The 17,077-nt window shown below is 36.2% G+C and overlaps 1 pseudogene; it reads right to left on the reverse strand.

Moving 5' to 3' along the window:
* Window positions 1-16,523, reverse strand: part of LOC109072472 — a 59,776-nt pseudogene extending 43,253 nt beyond the window's left edge.
* Window positions 16,524-17,077: the final 554 nt, after the last annotated feature.

Below are 17,077 nucleotides of genomic sequence, written 5' to 3' on the forward strand. Positions count from 1 at the left end.
AGGCCAAATTTCATCCTTGGGCTTTAGTGTGAGAAGGCTGCCTTAGAATTTAAACTCTTTGTTAATAGCTCTAGTTCAGCTTGACAAGTTCAATAGAAGAGATAGTTCACCCCAAAATGGTAATATTCTAATTATCTACTCATCATCAAGTCATTTCAAGCCCACATGACTTTATTTTGTGTCTGGAAAGCAAAGTGATGTTTAGCAGACTGTTAACGCTGCTCTCTTACATATAGAGAAATTAGATGGGGGGCCAGTGTCTGTCAAGCTCCAAAAAGCACCATAAACAATCATAAAATCACTATATTTATATATCTGATCAAATGATAGCTTGTGTGAGGAGTACACTGAAATTTCAGACTTTCATTATTTCTTTCTTTATAGCTCTGGTCACCATTCTTTTTTATTGTATGGAAAATTAAGATTGTACATTCTGATAAACTACTTCTTGTATGGTACAAGGAGAAAGAAAGTCCTAGAGGTTTTGAAAAAGATGAAGGTGAGTAAATTATGACAGAATTGTCATATTTTGGCTGAACTCTATATGTTGCAATACTGAATGTTTTGTAGAGTGGGTGGGGTGTTTGCAAAGCTACAGTATTGTGGTGAGCTGAATGGCTGTTTGTAGTGAACTTCTTATATGAGTTGTCAGTTATACGGATATTAACACTCAAAATGCAAACCTATTTTAAGTACAATAATAAAGTAGCAACAACAGCAAAACCAAAATAAACCACCCAGAATGTATTGATTGCGATATTGTTTCAGTTTGTGGATGACGGGAGGACTGTGACTCACCCTTTACACTGCTCTGAGACCTCAGCAGTGCATGTACATTTCTTGTGATAACTTTAATGCATGATCCATCTCCAACCTGGATGGAAACACATATTTAAAAAAACACAAACTCTGGAAAAGCTGAGAAAATAACTATTGTGCTGCAGTAGTCTATGGGTGTATTATAGGTTTGCACGACAGTTTAGCATAGTCTGGGTTTATTTGGCCTTGTGATACCAGCTTTGCAAGTGAAAGGTCAATCTCAAGCAGCTTGAATAAAGCTACTGTAACAGAGAACATAAAAATAATGAGCAAGACAGTAAGACAAACTTCTTTTGTAGTCTTTTATCTGTTAAATTTCTATTCACACATGACTATTGTTTTATTTTATAGAGATGTGATTGGTGAAAGAAAATGTGATTGGTCATTTCCTTTTGTCACTGTTTTTAAGGTGTTGCTATGTGGCTGCAGGGGTGTTCAATGGGTGGTTTCTTAATGGTCCACTGAAGTGCCTTATATGCAGAAGTACTGAATGAGTTGATGTAATTTGACTTGAGCAGCCACACCCCTTTTTTAAATAGTCAATAGCGTTTCATTTATATCACAGCTCGGCCAGAGCCATTGGTTAAGCTTGATAAAACCACATTTGACATCCACAGTGTAATAACTCCTTTAGACACTATTTGAAACTGTTACTAAAGCAAAACAATGATTATTATGATGTTGAGGATGTGTAGAAAATTGTCTCATCCAGTTAAAATATAGCATTTTGTGTAGAATTCAAATGGGTCCAATATGTTTTGTGGTCTGCACCGACTCATACATATGATCCACTCTGTGCTTTGTGTCTCTGGACCGAAGCAGACTATTGGCTGCGGCAGTTCGTGGGACACAACACGAAACCAGACTTTATTCGGCCCAATGGAAAGCGCATTTACACTGTCTAAATCAATCCCTATCCCCTATGTAGTGCACTACGTGCCATTCACTATATAAAAAAAAGAATAGTAGTTCTGTGAACAAGTGACCGATTTCACCAGCAGCTTCAGTGTCTATTTATAGTGTATGGGGTGGGACACTTCAGATTCTAGAAAGCATTTGATTGGATAGAAAATCTGAGGATTTTCATTGATTCATTGCACGTTGATCCATATTAGTGGAAGTAAGAGACTGTAAGGTTTGAATGCTTATACAGTATCTTCTAAATGTGAATTTTTAATTGTTTTGGCTCACACTAGCTTACACAAAACCTTAAGGGTAACATATTCATACTAAAAGCCAAAACTATTTTGATTTGATGGGGACTTTAACAGCTCAAAGGCCTGTTCACACCAAGGATGATAACTATAATGATAATAACAACTGTAAACTTATAATAATCATTTTAATTTTATGAGAGTAGTGGCACAGAGGAATGATATCAATCAAATAAGGTATCATATAAGGTGATTTTAAGGTGTCTTAAGGTATTTTAAATGGGTCATAAACTGCCTTATAATACTATCAAGATTTGTACATTAAAAAAAACATAATTTAGAAGCAACAGGTTATTTCCTGTCCAGTTTTTAAACCCCCTCATCAGAACGCTCCGTTTGAATAGGTGTAGCAGATTGTAGACTCAGAAGTAAACGCCCACTGCTATGATTGGCTAACACCTGTGTATGTTTGACAGCCTACATCCTACACAGATGGATGCTGCTGTCATTTAGGTTAAAACCGCATAAATAATAGGGCAGTGCAAAGACTGTTTTTCCACAACTTGTCACTACACAGAGCCATCTTTATCATTTAGTTTCCTGCATAGACCTGCATTCACTGCTCTCGTTATTAAATGGGTCATATGATGCTGCTAAAAAAAACATTATTTTATGTATTTGGTGTAATGAAATGTGTTTATGCATTTTAAGGTTCAAAAAACACATTATTTTCCATATACTGTATATTATTATTTCTCCTCTATGCCCCGCCTTTCTGAAACGAGTCGTTTTTTTCCAAAGCTCGTCATTCTGAAATTTAAGGTGTGCTCTGATTGGCCAGCTATCCAGTGCATTGTTATTGGCCGAATGCCTCAAGCGTGTGATGGAAATGTTACGCCCCTTACTATACTGTGATGCTATGTCCCGGTCAGAACACCGGCGCTACAAGACAAAACCAATAAAACCCATTACAAACGAGCCATTTTCTGCATCCAGTGGGGACATAATTACAGATTATAATGACTTATACTGTCTTTTTACACGTTGCGTTGCATCACACCACGTTTACATAAAACCATGTCTGCATTTGTGATTGGAGAAATGACAAACAACAAGCACTACTCTACACTGTTCAAAACTCGTGTTTGAATCATCAGTGGCAAATCCTTTAAAGGGGTCATATGATGTGATTTCAATTTTACATGTCTACGTCACAATGTGGAAATATTTGCGTAATGCTGCCCAAATGTTCATGCAAAGGAAGAACCGCAGTTAGTGTTGAAACAGCCATGTCAGGGAGATGCTGTGTGTATCTAGGCGAAAGCAAAAGCACTTTATTTGGCCTTCCGAAAGTAGGAATTTTGCATTTAGGAACCTTTAAGATTACTTACAACAGAACAGCAACGCATTTTATGGACGACCGTTTCGTGAACCAGAGGAGGTAATTCTGACTTTACTACGACAATCTGGCGCTTCTGAATCAGCTACTGTAAGTATGTTTTGTTATTAGTTAAGTATTTGCTATTGAATGTTCAAATGCAGAGTTTTGCGTGTCGTGTGTGCGTGTGTGCATGTGCGCATGCGCGTGTGTGTGTGTGTGAGAGAGAGACAGGGTCACACAGTGGAGTCAGCTGTCTTAACTGACCATGGCTTGTTTAGCCTACTGCAAACACATACGAGCTTCATCACTGTATCTGTCACGCGACTCTGTTCCCCTTTCGGGCTTGAACCGATGGTAAAACTAAGAACATTATTAACTGTCTTAACATTTATTTTGAAAGATGAAAGACTGTGAGAACAGCCAGCATTGTAGTTTACTCTCCCAGGATCAGGAAACAGTCCTCCATAAAATGCACACTTCTGAATATTTGGCTTGAACTGTTGATTCTGGAACAGTGTTGAAATACAACTTAGCCACTGATTTCTAGTCCTGTCCTCTTTAGGAAGACCAAAGTAGTTTCGCTTTCATAACGAAACAGCATCTCCACAACATGGCGCCGGTGGCAACAGTTAGAATAAAAGTTACGCCTTCTTTCTTTGGTGAACATTTGGGTGGCGTCATGTAAATCTTTCCACATCGTGATGTAGACATGTGGGGACGTGTGTAAACGAGGCGTTTTAGTGGGGCGTGGACAAGTCTTAACTTTTATAAAGAATATTTCTTTGGATTTGAGACTTTAGTCTTTGCAACTTTAGGGATCTTATCTATTCACGAACAGCTTGTAACACTCCAAAGACAAAGGAATACTTGAAATCGCATCATATGACCCGTTTAACCTACTACAGTACGTGTGTGAATTGGAGGGCGGGGCTAAACAGGCATTGATCTTCGGTGTTCATTAAGTTCATAAAGTGGCACATTCCACAAGCTGTCATTTTGCCAAATTGGCTTCAATAAGCTGTTTTTAGACTTACAGGATGTTTTTATAGCGTAATGACGTCTTATATGTTGATTTCTCAGTTCATGACCCCTGTAAAGCAACAAACAACTGCAGTATGTGCTCATAATAAACAGAATGTTATTGGTTATCATTAAAGTGTAACTAAACCCCTGGTCAGAGCCTGACTCCACCCACTGGCAATATTTGAAAAATGCTGAAAAGTGGGCAGAGCACAACGGAGATAGAGGGGACGAACCGAGGGCGGTGCTGAGCGGGTGGGGCGTGAACCTGAGACCCGCAGTAACGGATTAATTGACAGCTGCTGTCAGAGTTGCTAAAATGGAGAGTAACTGTAGTGATGCAAGTAGCTTTGCAACAGAGCATTCCGCTGGCTCAAACTGCGGTCTTAACTCCCGCATCGCGATCAGCATCTGATTCGCTACATTTGCAGAACAAGATGGTTTTATATGGGCATGGTAGCTCGTACCAAGGGCGTGGTGAGCTGGAAACTGCTTACGTCACCTACCACCGCTTACATCCAATAGGAAAAATCCTGAAGAGGGCAGCACTCAGACATTTTTACACCATATATTGTAGAATTAAAACACTTTATACTTAAATGTCAAAAAAGTTACTTGAATCAATGAACAGCACTAATAAAGCCCCATTCTTACAGATCATTAACTAAAAAAAGTTGGTTTAGGGTTTAGTTACCCTTTAAAGGTGTGAACAAACCTTACCTCAAAAACCTAAGTCTAAGTGGAATATAGTCCACTTCTCTAAAAAGATGTTTGCTCATTTTTTTGTTACATTGCACTCACCTTATAATGTTTTAGAGTGTTCAACATGGTAACATTCCCCCGAATCTCTGAGGACTCATCGACTTCCTGTAGCATGACAAACTTTCCATCTTTTTCATATTCTGTGAGTGCACAACATAAAACAGAGAATACAAACAGGAATTAGTTTTGAGGAAATTGCAACTGGCAACCTGAAACTGTGTGTTAACAACAGACGTAGGCTATATAAGGAAGTTTTATGAAATATCATGATCATTAACAGTAAGAGAGTGAGAAACAGGGAGTATACTAACCAATTTCTATATCCCTGATGTGCTGGAAGAGGAAACCAAACTTGCGCTGGAAGGTCTGCAAGATTTTCTCCTTGACCTGTTGTATTGTGTCACAGGTCAGTGCGTTGACCTCTAAGGCTTCACTGACTTCTCCTCCAGTCCCCACAGCAAACACCACCTTCAGTTTCTATAGGGGGCGAAAACATAAACCAAACAATTTAATGACTAAAGAAAAATTTATTATAAAAAAAAAAAAAAAATTATGAGAATGCATGGAGAAGGACTAATTATATACATATATATTTATATATATATATATATATATATATAAATTAAAAAAACAAAAATCACAAACAAAATAAGAATGCATGGAGAAGGACTAATTAGAGAAGATTAATTGGAATGCAAAATTAAAAAAACATAACTCTGAGTCAGAATTCTAAAAATGCTGTATCAACTTAAATTACTTAGAATGGCAGTTGTAAAAAATCCACAATTGCACAAGACTATGCAGTTTAAATGCTACTCTTTTTGCCACCACAATTTCCTGTAAAGCAGCAGAATAGTATATTAAGCTTTTAGAACTGGACCATCTTTTGACACAAATATCTTCGCATGTTTTGTGAGAGAAAGGTTTGTGCAGGACTGATATCACTGCAGAAAGCAAAATGCAGAAGCACAACGGTCACACTAGTCTAACCGTGAGAGCCTGCTGGTGATTTTGGGGGGAAGATGGCCTTGTCACATGATTCTGTCCACAAACTATCATTAATCTTTCCTATTTTCTTGTTTACGCAAATATGTTTTTGAGCAAAAAACTGCTAGAAACCGACCATCCAACCACACTCAAAAAAAGAATTAAACTTCACTAATTAATCAGAAAAAAAAAATAAATGCTAAACCAAAAACCTTTTGGTTACCAACATTCTTCAAAATATCTTCGTTGATGTTCCACAAAAGAAAGAATTCAAAAAAGTTTGGAACAACTATTAGTAAATGATGACAAAATTTTCATTTTTGCGTTAACTATCCTTTTAACAATGGCTCATACACATGTAAGAAAGAAACACAACAGTTGAAAAATGATGCTTGAAGCACTTGTGCAAGAAATGTTGCGCAACAAAGCTACAGGGTGCCTTCCTGTGGTTTAAGGATGGACGTGACGGCACCAGAAAAAGCAGAAGTTTCTGAGCATCTAATGCAAGAGGTTTAAAATGTACACCGCTAGCAAAATACTTCTGCTCTTTTGAACTTTCCGGTCATCAAAGAGTTCTGTATTAAATGTCATGGTTTTAACAAAGATATATAATCACAGGAATAAATTACATTGTAAAATATATTAAAATAGATATTTATCAGTTATTTTAAATTGTAATAATATCTTACAAAATTACCACTTTTACTGTGTTTTAGATCAAATAAATGCAGCCTAAAAACTGCATCGAACTTTTGAACGGTTAATTTGGGAAAGAAAATATTTGATGTTTTTGATTAAAATGGGGATTTTTTTTAATGAAAAAATGAATGTGTCTGTGAACAGTGAATGTGGCTCGCAAATTACAGAAAGGCATTTCTAAAGTTAGTAGTTTCCATAACTGTTTGCTTTTGCAAACACTTCCTCATTTGCATAAAAGATACAGTAAAAGAGAAACTACTGACCAAGGCCTCAAAGTCCTGCGCTTGGCAGAGAAGCCAGTCCTCGCTAAGAGTGTACAGAGCTTTCTCTGTCACCGAATCCACCGGCCCTTTCGAGATTTGCTGAGTCAAAGCTGACACCAACAGGAAGAGAGGCTGTCCTACTGATTCCTATGGAGAAAACATATACATTTATGAGTACACGTGAGTAGTTGAAGAGAACATGTGCTTTCTAAATCCACAACAGAGTGGATGTATGGACGCACCCTGAGGAAGCCGTACAGACAGATGGACATCCAGTTGGTAAGAAGCTTCTCCACTATGGACTCTGTGCGGCGCAGGAGAAGTTTGGGATTTGTATTGCTGGACTGGTCCATCAGACTCTGCAGAAGGTCCTCCATGACCTCTGTGAGATAAAGCAGGTCTCCATGGAGAGCCAGAGTCAACAGAGATGCCACTGTACATCTAAGAGGAAGAGGAACAGACAGAGATATAAAAAGAGAGGTACAAAAACACAAAAGCTATAAAGAACAGAAGAGAAACTAGTTTAAAAGTAGTGTTACTGGCAGTTACGCATCTGTCTGCAAATAGAAACCAACCACAGCTTCATTCATTCATTAATTTTGTGTAATATTTAAAGTATGTTGCAATATGTTAATTTTATTTTATTTTTGAACATTGATGCTTTGAAAAATAAAACATTTTATGCAAAACTTTCAAGCCAATAAAGTTCTCTAAAACGTAAACTACATTTTTAATGTTTTATCATCTTTTTTTTATTAATCTTTTATATTACTTAGCATTTGATCATCTTTAAAAAAAGTTTTTTTTTAATGCCATTTTTATTTTATTTTTATATTACTTCTTATTTTCTCACCCTTGCAATGCTTGCTATTGTTGTTTAATCTTTTGTCTAAATGATTGATGGGTTTCATGGCATATTTGTCTTCATGAATAAGAGATAAGAGGGAATGTCTCCATTTCAATGTTTTCTGAGATGTTGTTCTGAAGCAGTCTGATATAACAATTGTTGGATTTGTGCTGCTCAGATGAAGTCTCCCTGGCTTACTCTCAAATTGATAGAAGACTTTTAGTTAATGCAGTGCTGCTGATTTTGGGTATCAGACAAAACTGTCCTGACTTGTTTTGGATACCAGACAACCATGAAGCCAGTAAAGCACTTTGAATCTAAAACTAAATTTATTAAGCACATTATCAAACACATATCTGTGTTTAAGTGTGGTGTTCATTTTAATGGTAGACACTTTTGAGGCCCCTCGAAGAGAAAGATCTCCTATACTAAAAAACCACAATACATTATCTGTTTACACTTCTAAGCAACAGGCATCAAGCCAAGGTCTCAAAATAAATATTAATGGCTTGTGACTGGGTTTATCAAGTCATCTTCAAACAGAGGTGAGAAAATGTTCAAAGCGTCTTCTTCCTCTTTTGTAACACGCTTTGGACAAATGTGTCTGCTAAATATATACATTTGAATGTCTTTGACTCACTTGTCTCTTATGCTGAAGTTTTTCTGTTCCTCTAATGCATGCACGAAACAACTGAGAAACTGCTTATCTCTGATCAGCGCAGCAAAGGCCTGACATTTCTCATCTATAGTTGTCTGCTCAGAATCCTGACCATAAAAAAGACAACAGATAAAACATTTTGTTTTGTACAATGGGATGATATATACTACTAAAGACACTGCGGCATCTTACCTGCCCAATGTCTCTGATCAGGAGCGCTGCCAGCGGACCAGCCTAGTGAAAATGACAAAATATATAATAAACAAGCAAACACATATAACAACTCTACAAGAAAAAAGGGAATTTCAGACAGATAAAAATACTGAACCTCAGGAAAGAAGATTTTTAAGGCAAAGTGCTTGTAATCCAGGAAGGGTATGGCTCCAACATTATCGATTAAATCAGATTTTTCTGTTTGCAAGTCAACAAAGCCTGTCAACACAAACAAACATAAATGCATAATGCAATCATGCACAACAAGACATAAAACATTTCTATATAGTATGGCAGCAATATGAACATTTAGAAATGGCATTTTCATGTTTACAGTGGCACTACTTATATAACTTACATAACCTGTATATGAAATTAATTAAAATACAAAAAAAAAAAAAAAAAAAAAAAACACCCAAAGTCTCCATGACATTCTGGACCCCATTATTGTTTATGAACCTATTTCAATGTAAGTAAGTGGTTAAAAATGTTTTATTGACTGCCATGCACATTGCTTAGAAAAGTAATAGTTGCATGATTTGAGGCATCATTTCTATCCTGTGCACAAATGTGCGGGAGGAGTTACTCCCCAAAGTTGAATGTTTAGGGTTAGTTGTGTGTTCATAACACTAACCTTCAGTATGAGCTACAGTGACGCTTGCAAACACCACAAAGACCAGCATTTCAAAGATGACCAACCTTGTCGTATGTCCCTTCTGATGTTGCTTTCCAGCATTTCCAGTTGCTTGTTCATTCTCTCATGCATTTTTCTCTGGCTCTTACGGTGAACAATGAATCCAACTAGACAGAGGACACATACATTAATACCTGCAGGACTGTTTTGAAAATATGTGACAAAAATCTGAAATCACTTACCAACAGCACCCAGAATTATGAGCAGAATCAATGCGGCAAGGATGAGAAAATATAGCGAACTATTTTTGGGCTCAAGGTCTTTAGAAAACCCCCCAATATTTATCTGAAAATTATAGTAAAAGAAGGAATTTTGTATGATATAAGGATCAGAAATATTTCCTAATAATTATTTAAGACAATTTGCATAAAAAAATGAATATTTAAACTCACAGTGAGTGAGTCCACTCCTGATTCTCCTTTAATCTTACAGATAACAGCATTGGACTCAATCTTCTCCAAAACACACTGATACTCCTGACCTCCACGTACACCCATTACATTCACCTCACTGATATTCAAATTCAAATCATCCATCTTTTTCTGAGAAACAGAGAGTGTGGGATAGTTTTTGGAAGCTGTGATTTTTCACATGCCTCGTGCAGAAACATAATATTTACTGAGAGCCGACTAAAGTTAAACTCTTTATCACTAAGCTCACCTGAATGTTCACCTGTAGATCACTGGCCACCTGTAAGCTGGTGAATCCAGTGAATTCTGGATCAGGCTTGTAGGACAAATCACTCACACAGTGCACAGTGGAGTTCCCAACATTTAACAAGACGCTAAACTGACCACCGCCACCATAGTGGGGTGAGTGAAACCACGTGCCCTGAGAAAGAGAGCCAATGAAAATATGACAGTAATACATGAGATATTTAAAGCTGCATGTAAGCTGTGAATACAATTAAAATCTTCAGTCGATATTAAAATTCTGATAGAGACAAGCTGATAATTATTTTCATCTTAACTGAAAATTAATATTTAATTACTATTAAATATTAGAATTCTGTAATATTTAGTTTAAAATTAATAAAAAATAAATAAAAACTCAATTCAATTGCTTTAAATGTTTAGGCATCATAACAGCTTGGAGGTCAGTAAGGTGATGGACGTTTGATGTCTGACCTCTATGATCAGATAAAGTTCTGTGAGCAACTGCAGAAGTAATAAACACATCTTACCCCTGAGCTTGTGTTGCATTGTGTTTTCATATTATTGACAGTAACTGACTCCACTAAATCCAGATTGCTGCCCTGAACATGAATCTTCCTTCCACCACTGCATGAAGAGATTAAAACAACTTCAGCCAGTAATACATGATAATACATTTATTTATTTATTTATTTATTTATTCATTTACATTTGAATTGCTCCACTTATTTTTGCATATGTGGCTTTTGCATGCACACACAGACACACACACACACACTACAAACAATGGAAGTGAAACCCACTAAAAATATTAAGAAAAGCATGGCTGTCAGAAACCAGGTTGCTCTTACTAAACCTTAAACAGTTTAAGCAAGACTAAACTGCAGATCTCAGAAACATGACAAAACATGCAGGAAATGACCGAATGACTCATTTCTGCATTCATTTTTTGCTGTCTCGCATATGTTTTTTCATCTGTTCTAAAAGTACCTCTGCAGATCATTGCAAATCTTATTTTTCCACATTAACAATGTTCTTGAAAATTTCATGATTAAAATGTTCTGTATGACATTAGATTCACTAATTAAAATGTGCATTGTCATCTTAAGGTGTTGATGAGATGTAGAAGCTGATGAGACAGTGGTCTGAAATGGTCTGACCTGCTCCAGCTGACTGTGGGGTGTATTCCAGTGCAGCTTGAATGAGAACCGTAAGTGATGGTGCTGTTACCATGACAACGGTCGTCAGAAGTAACAACACACACTTTCACTGTTCCTTTAGTTCCACTGGGAGGAATGTGGAACCTTAAAGTGTCACTGGAGCGATCAAACACTGGAGATCTGAAGAGAAACATTCATGTACAGATATACAGTAATATTTATATCAATCAAAACACATTCATATATACCACTAAACAAACACACAGTCTCACTCTTTAGAAATGCAGTTCTGATCCCCTCGAACACGGATTTTAGTAACAGATTCCAGGTTCCTTCCTCTTAGTGAAACATTATTTCTGCCATGGAAAGAAATCTTGTTCGGCTCCAGAGACAGAATCTCTGGCTCCTACAGGATACCAGAGGTTGCACCCAGTTACAAAACAAAGCAAAACTGAATAATAATAACAGAAGTTAAAATGAATTTCACAACTTATTATATTATTTAATATATAATAATTAAATAGTAATAATTATTATTATTACCGCCATAAAAAAAAAACATTGATTATATATATTTTGAATATCAACAAATAATATATTATACATAATTTAAAAAGAATGATGATTATGACAAATTGTTCCTCAAATGGGGAAATAAAATCCTCGGCCTCTTGTAAAGTCATATTCTTTTGAAATAGGAACATACTGAAAACACCATATCTCAATTCTATGAAGTTGCACACACAATCATGACACTTACACTGTAGTCCATCTCAGAGAATAGATGTTTACATGCATCCTAAAGAGTAGAGAAAGAGCAGTTCATGTACTTCCTGAGTTCACTTCAGTCAACTCAACGATAGTTCAGCTATCAACAATGAATTAATATGAATTTATAAAGGTATGCTATTTTCCAATACACATATACTGAATCACTGTATTATAGGTTACACGGCATCTCACCTTTATGTTTAACTGTGGTCCAGGTCCATGTGTCCAATCACAACGCTGAGAAGAAGAGGACCAGTGACATCCAGATGAGATACACTGAACACACCTGAATTTAATTCATATTTTTTATTATTTTTTTTAAATAAAAGTTCAAAGAAGTCTTTTAAACTACTTCAGACGATGCATTTCTCACTGTGTATAAGAAGCATTTGGTAAATTTTCTGTGATACTGGAGCAGTTCCTCAGTGTCAGCATCTCTGTGATCTTCTGATCCTCAATAGTAACAGTAGCAGAGACTTTAAAACCTGAACAGATTACCATATGTTTCTGATTATAATAATCATATTCTGACTAGATAAATGCACTGTATGTTAGTTCTGAAATGGTCTGACCTGACTCCAGCTGACTGTGGGCTGTATTCCAGTGCAGATTGAATGAGAACCGTAAGTGATGGTGCCTGTTACCATGACAACGGTCGTCAGGAGTAACAACCACACACTTTCACTGTTCCTTTAGTTCCACCCAAAAATGGAAGGAATGTTGGAACCTTAAAGTGTCACTGGAGCGATCAAACACTGGAGATCTGAAGAGAAACATTCATGTACAGATATACAGTATCATTTATCTGAATATACACACATTCATATATATATGTATATATATATACCACTAAACACAAATACACAGAGTCTCACTCTTTAGGAATGCAGTTCTGATCCCTTCGAACACGGATTTTAGTAACAGTTTCCAGGTTCCTTCCTCTTAGTAAAACATTATTTCTGCCATGGAAAGAAACCTTGTTTGGCTCCAGAGACAGAATCTCTGGCTCCTACAGGATACCAAAGGTTGCACCCAGTTACAAAAACAAAGCAAAAACTGAATAATAATAACAGAAGTTAAAATGAATTTCACAACTTATTATATAATTTAATATATAATAATTAAATAGTAATAATTATTATTATTACCACCATAAAAAAACATTGATTATATATATTTTGAATATCAACAAATAATATATTATACATAATTTAAAAAGAATGATGATTATGACAAATTGTTCCTCAAATGGGGAAATAAAATCCTCGGCCTCTTGTAAAGTCATATTCTTTTGAAATAGGAACATACTGAAAACACCATATCTCAATTCTATGAAGTTGCACACACAATCATGACACTTACACTGTAGTCAATCTCAGAGAGTGGATGTTTACATGCATCCTAAAGAGTAGAGAAAGAGCAGTTCATGTACTTCCTGAGTTCACTTCAGTCAACACAATGAGTTCGAGCTATCAACAATGAATTAATATGAATTTATAAAGGTATGCTATTTTCCAATACACATATACTGAATCACTGTATTATAGGTTACACGGCATCTCACCTGTATGTTTAAACTGTGATCCAGGTCCATGTGTCCAATTTTAATGTTAAACGTGTTAAGCCAATGTGTTAAACCACTTCATGGAATTTTTTTTATTAATAAACATTCATATTTTTAATATTTATTGAAAGTAAAAGTATTTTAAACTATTTCAGATTGATGCATTTCTCACTGTGTATAAGAAGCATTTGGTGAATTTTCTGTGACTACTGGAGCAGATTCCTCAGTGTCAGCATCTCTGTGATCTTCTGATCCTCAACCAGTAACAGTAGCAGAGACTTTTAAACCTGAACAGATTACCCATATGTTTCTGATATAATAATCATATTCTGACTAGATAAATGCACTGTATGTTAGTAAATATACAACTTATTTGAAGGAGAACCAACCTCCAGTATAGAGCATCTGGTCAGAAAAACTACAGGAGCAGTTGGGAAAGCTGCAGACAGATCAGACCCGTCACACAGCTTCATGTTTCCTCTGGTGAAGGCACATGAGAAGGCGGGATTTCCTGTGCTCTCCAGACTCAAGGAAAGATATAGAGTAATCTGTGTAGAAGAGGACAATGGTTGGTAAAAAGTCGTCTTCTAAATATTTTTCAAATAACAATTAAAAATGTGTTTTAAATATTGATGTCTACCTTTCTTGAAGAATTCTCTGTCATCTGAAATGAAAACAGCTGTGTCTGTAATAGACACCCATGGGATGGACACCCCATGAAGTATCTGAGCATTCATCTTGAGTAGAACATCTAAATAAAAACAGCATCAACCAAAATATCACTACAGAACTGTTTACACACACTGCTCATCATGTCTATATAGATGATAAGAAATTAACATAACTAGGCATATTTAGTGTAGATGCAGCCCGTAGTAGATATCATGTGTGATGTGATAAAGGCAGGCTGACCTGTGAGTGTTCACACACCAGCCGCAAAGAGGATCCAGAGCAGCTCTGCAGTCTTTCAGAGTGCTGTAATTACCACACTGAACAATGGACACTCTTCTTAACTACATCAAAAAAACATGAGCAGAAAGAGACAAGTATGATGATTTGATCTAACACACAGTAAGGGATACTGCATGATTTAGTAACTTAGTTTAATTTAGTGGTTCTTTAACTGTGGGGTTATGGGAGAATTGCATTTTTTTTTTGCAGATAAAAACATTGTCTTGGATCAACAAAAGTATAAGGCAAACTATTCCTTTGCTTCTGAAAGGATTATCACGCTTTACTTATTTATTTTAGAGTAATTTTTGTATAATTAAAATGTTATATACAGAAACTATTTATTATTCAATATTTTCAATATTTTTTTTTTACTACACTAGTAGTATATATACTATATATATTTTCATTGTTTGTTAATTGCACATTTTTAAACCTCACCTGTTGCCTCAGAGCGATGTAGATATGTTTGTAATCTACTGGATCAAAGTGCATTCTGGGAAGCACTGCTCGTTCATCATCAGATTTATACAGCACTGTTGGACAGCCTGGTGTGAATTTCTCATCCAACACTAGCTAGAAAAACAAACAGAAATACAAATCATGAATTATGACTGCAGTAGTTCAAACGCAGAATTTAAAAAAATGGTTAAAATGAGCTATACTGTATGTGTAAATGGAAATGGTGGGCATGTGCTTAAAAATAAAAACTGTGAGTCTAGTGAAAATAAAAGCACATGTGAGAGAGAGGTGAAGGAGACCTTTATGAGTTGTCCATCACTGGTTCCTATGAAGAGCACAATCCAGGATCCATTTCTAACTGCTGCCACTGCTGACATTGAGCTGTACTTGAACACCACAGAGACCGGCTGAAGTTCACTACCACTCTGAAACACAAACAACAATATAAACTTTATATGACTTTAGTGAATAATACAGCTGTGTTTATCATGCAACATCAATAAGCTGAAATACTGTTCTCAGAGTCATTTTATATTTAAATGTATGAACGCAATTCCCAACCTCATAACCACATGGCTTTTCATCATAAGCGCAGAAGCCCTTCACTTGGCCTTGAACGTTACTGATGTCGTACAGAGCCAGCGCGCTGTTCTCCGGATCCTGCTGATTCTCTGCACTGAACACACCTGCCCAAATAACACCGCTCACTGAGGGAATAACGGTGCAGGCGACGAGCACTGGACGAACTTTATCACTGCAGCATCGTATCGTCGCACTCTGTAGGGATTTGATGATGTCCGTCTTTTTTTCTTTACCGCTGTTCATCCACAGGACGAGCACTTTCCTCTCATTGTCAGTCTTTGTGTTGAGAAATAAGTAGGATTCTGAGGGCGAAACTCTCTGGAATCCATCAACAAACACCACATCTCTCACTGTGCTCTGAATGCTGGCATTTGATCCTTCTGTCAGTTTTGAGAAAATCCCTTTTGGCTGAGACTGTAAAGTGACTCAGTTCAAGCTAACAACAGGTTTGTAATGTATCTTGAGCTTTTGCATTGTCGTCCTTTTTCCCAACTAAAAGGTACCTACCGGCTATGAAGGCAACAGATTTCTCATCCTGTCTCGGTCCTACCAATATATTACTTTCATAATGAATACTGTCTGTAATGTTATTTATATCAAGAACTTCACAATATCCTTCAAAAGTCCCACACGTTATCAGGGTGCCGTTCGCGTCAAAAGGCACCAGAATGTTGACTCTGTTATGGTGAATGGCATTAGTGATGTCTTTCCTCTTCTCCTCATATAGATCGTGTCTCATCTGATGTAGTCGATGGTCAGTAAGAACAAATAACTTACTGTCACCAACGACAAAGTCATTAATGTCTCCATCAAAGTTCACCACATCGACGCAAATGCAATATTTCAAAAGTACAAATATTCCAAGTAAGTATCTTCTCATCTTGCACACAACGTGACGAGCAGCTGAAGTTTAGCGATCTTGTCACAGAGATCTTGCGCTCAGAAGCGTTCACTCCTCGTGAAGTGGATTCAAATGAAACAAACGACTCCCACGAAACACAAAAACAAACTCCCAAACACACAGAAACAAATCTAAAGACAAAAAAACAACTAAAAACAAAACACGCCCCAAGTCACGCCCCAGCACTAATGATTAAACACCTAAGTCACGCCCCCAGCACTCATTATTAAAAATATATATTTTAGCACATTAAAAGATATATCTTATATTGTAAAAATACATACTGTCCTTTAAAAAAAAAATAAAAAGCAACATTTAATAATCATGACAACAATATAATAATATATTATAATAAAGTACTAAAATATATCAAGTATATAGAATTGTTATTATCATTAAAGTACCTGCCAAAAGTTTGGAAACATTACAGTTATTAATGATTTTGAAATAACTATCTTCTGCTCATCAAGGCTGAATTTATTTGATCAAAATAAAGTAAAAAAAAAAAAATATGTGAACTATTATTACAAATACAA

This window comes from Cyprinus carpio, chromosome B4 (assembly GCF_018340385.1).
Source record: "Cyprinus carpio isolate SPL01 chromosome B4, ASM1834038v1, whole genome shotgun sequence".
NCBI classification, from domain to species: domain Eukaryota; kingdom Metazoa; phylum Chordata; class Actinopteri; order Cypriniformes; family Cyprinidae; genus Cyprinus; species Cyprinus carpio.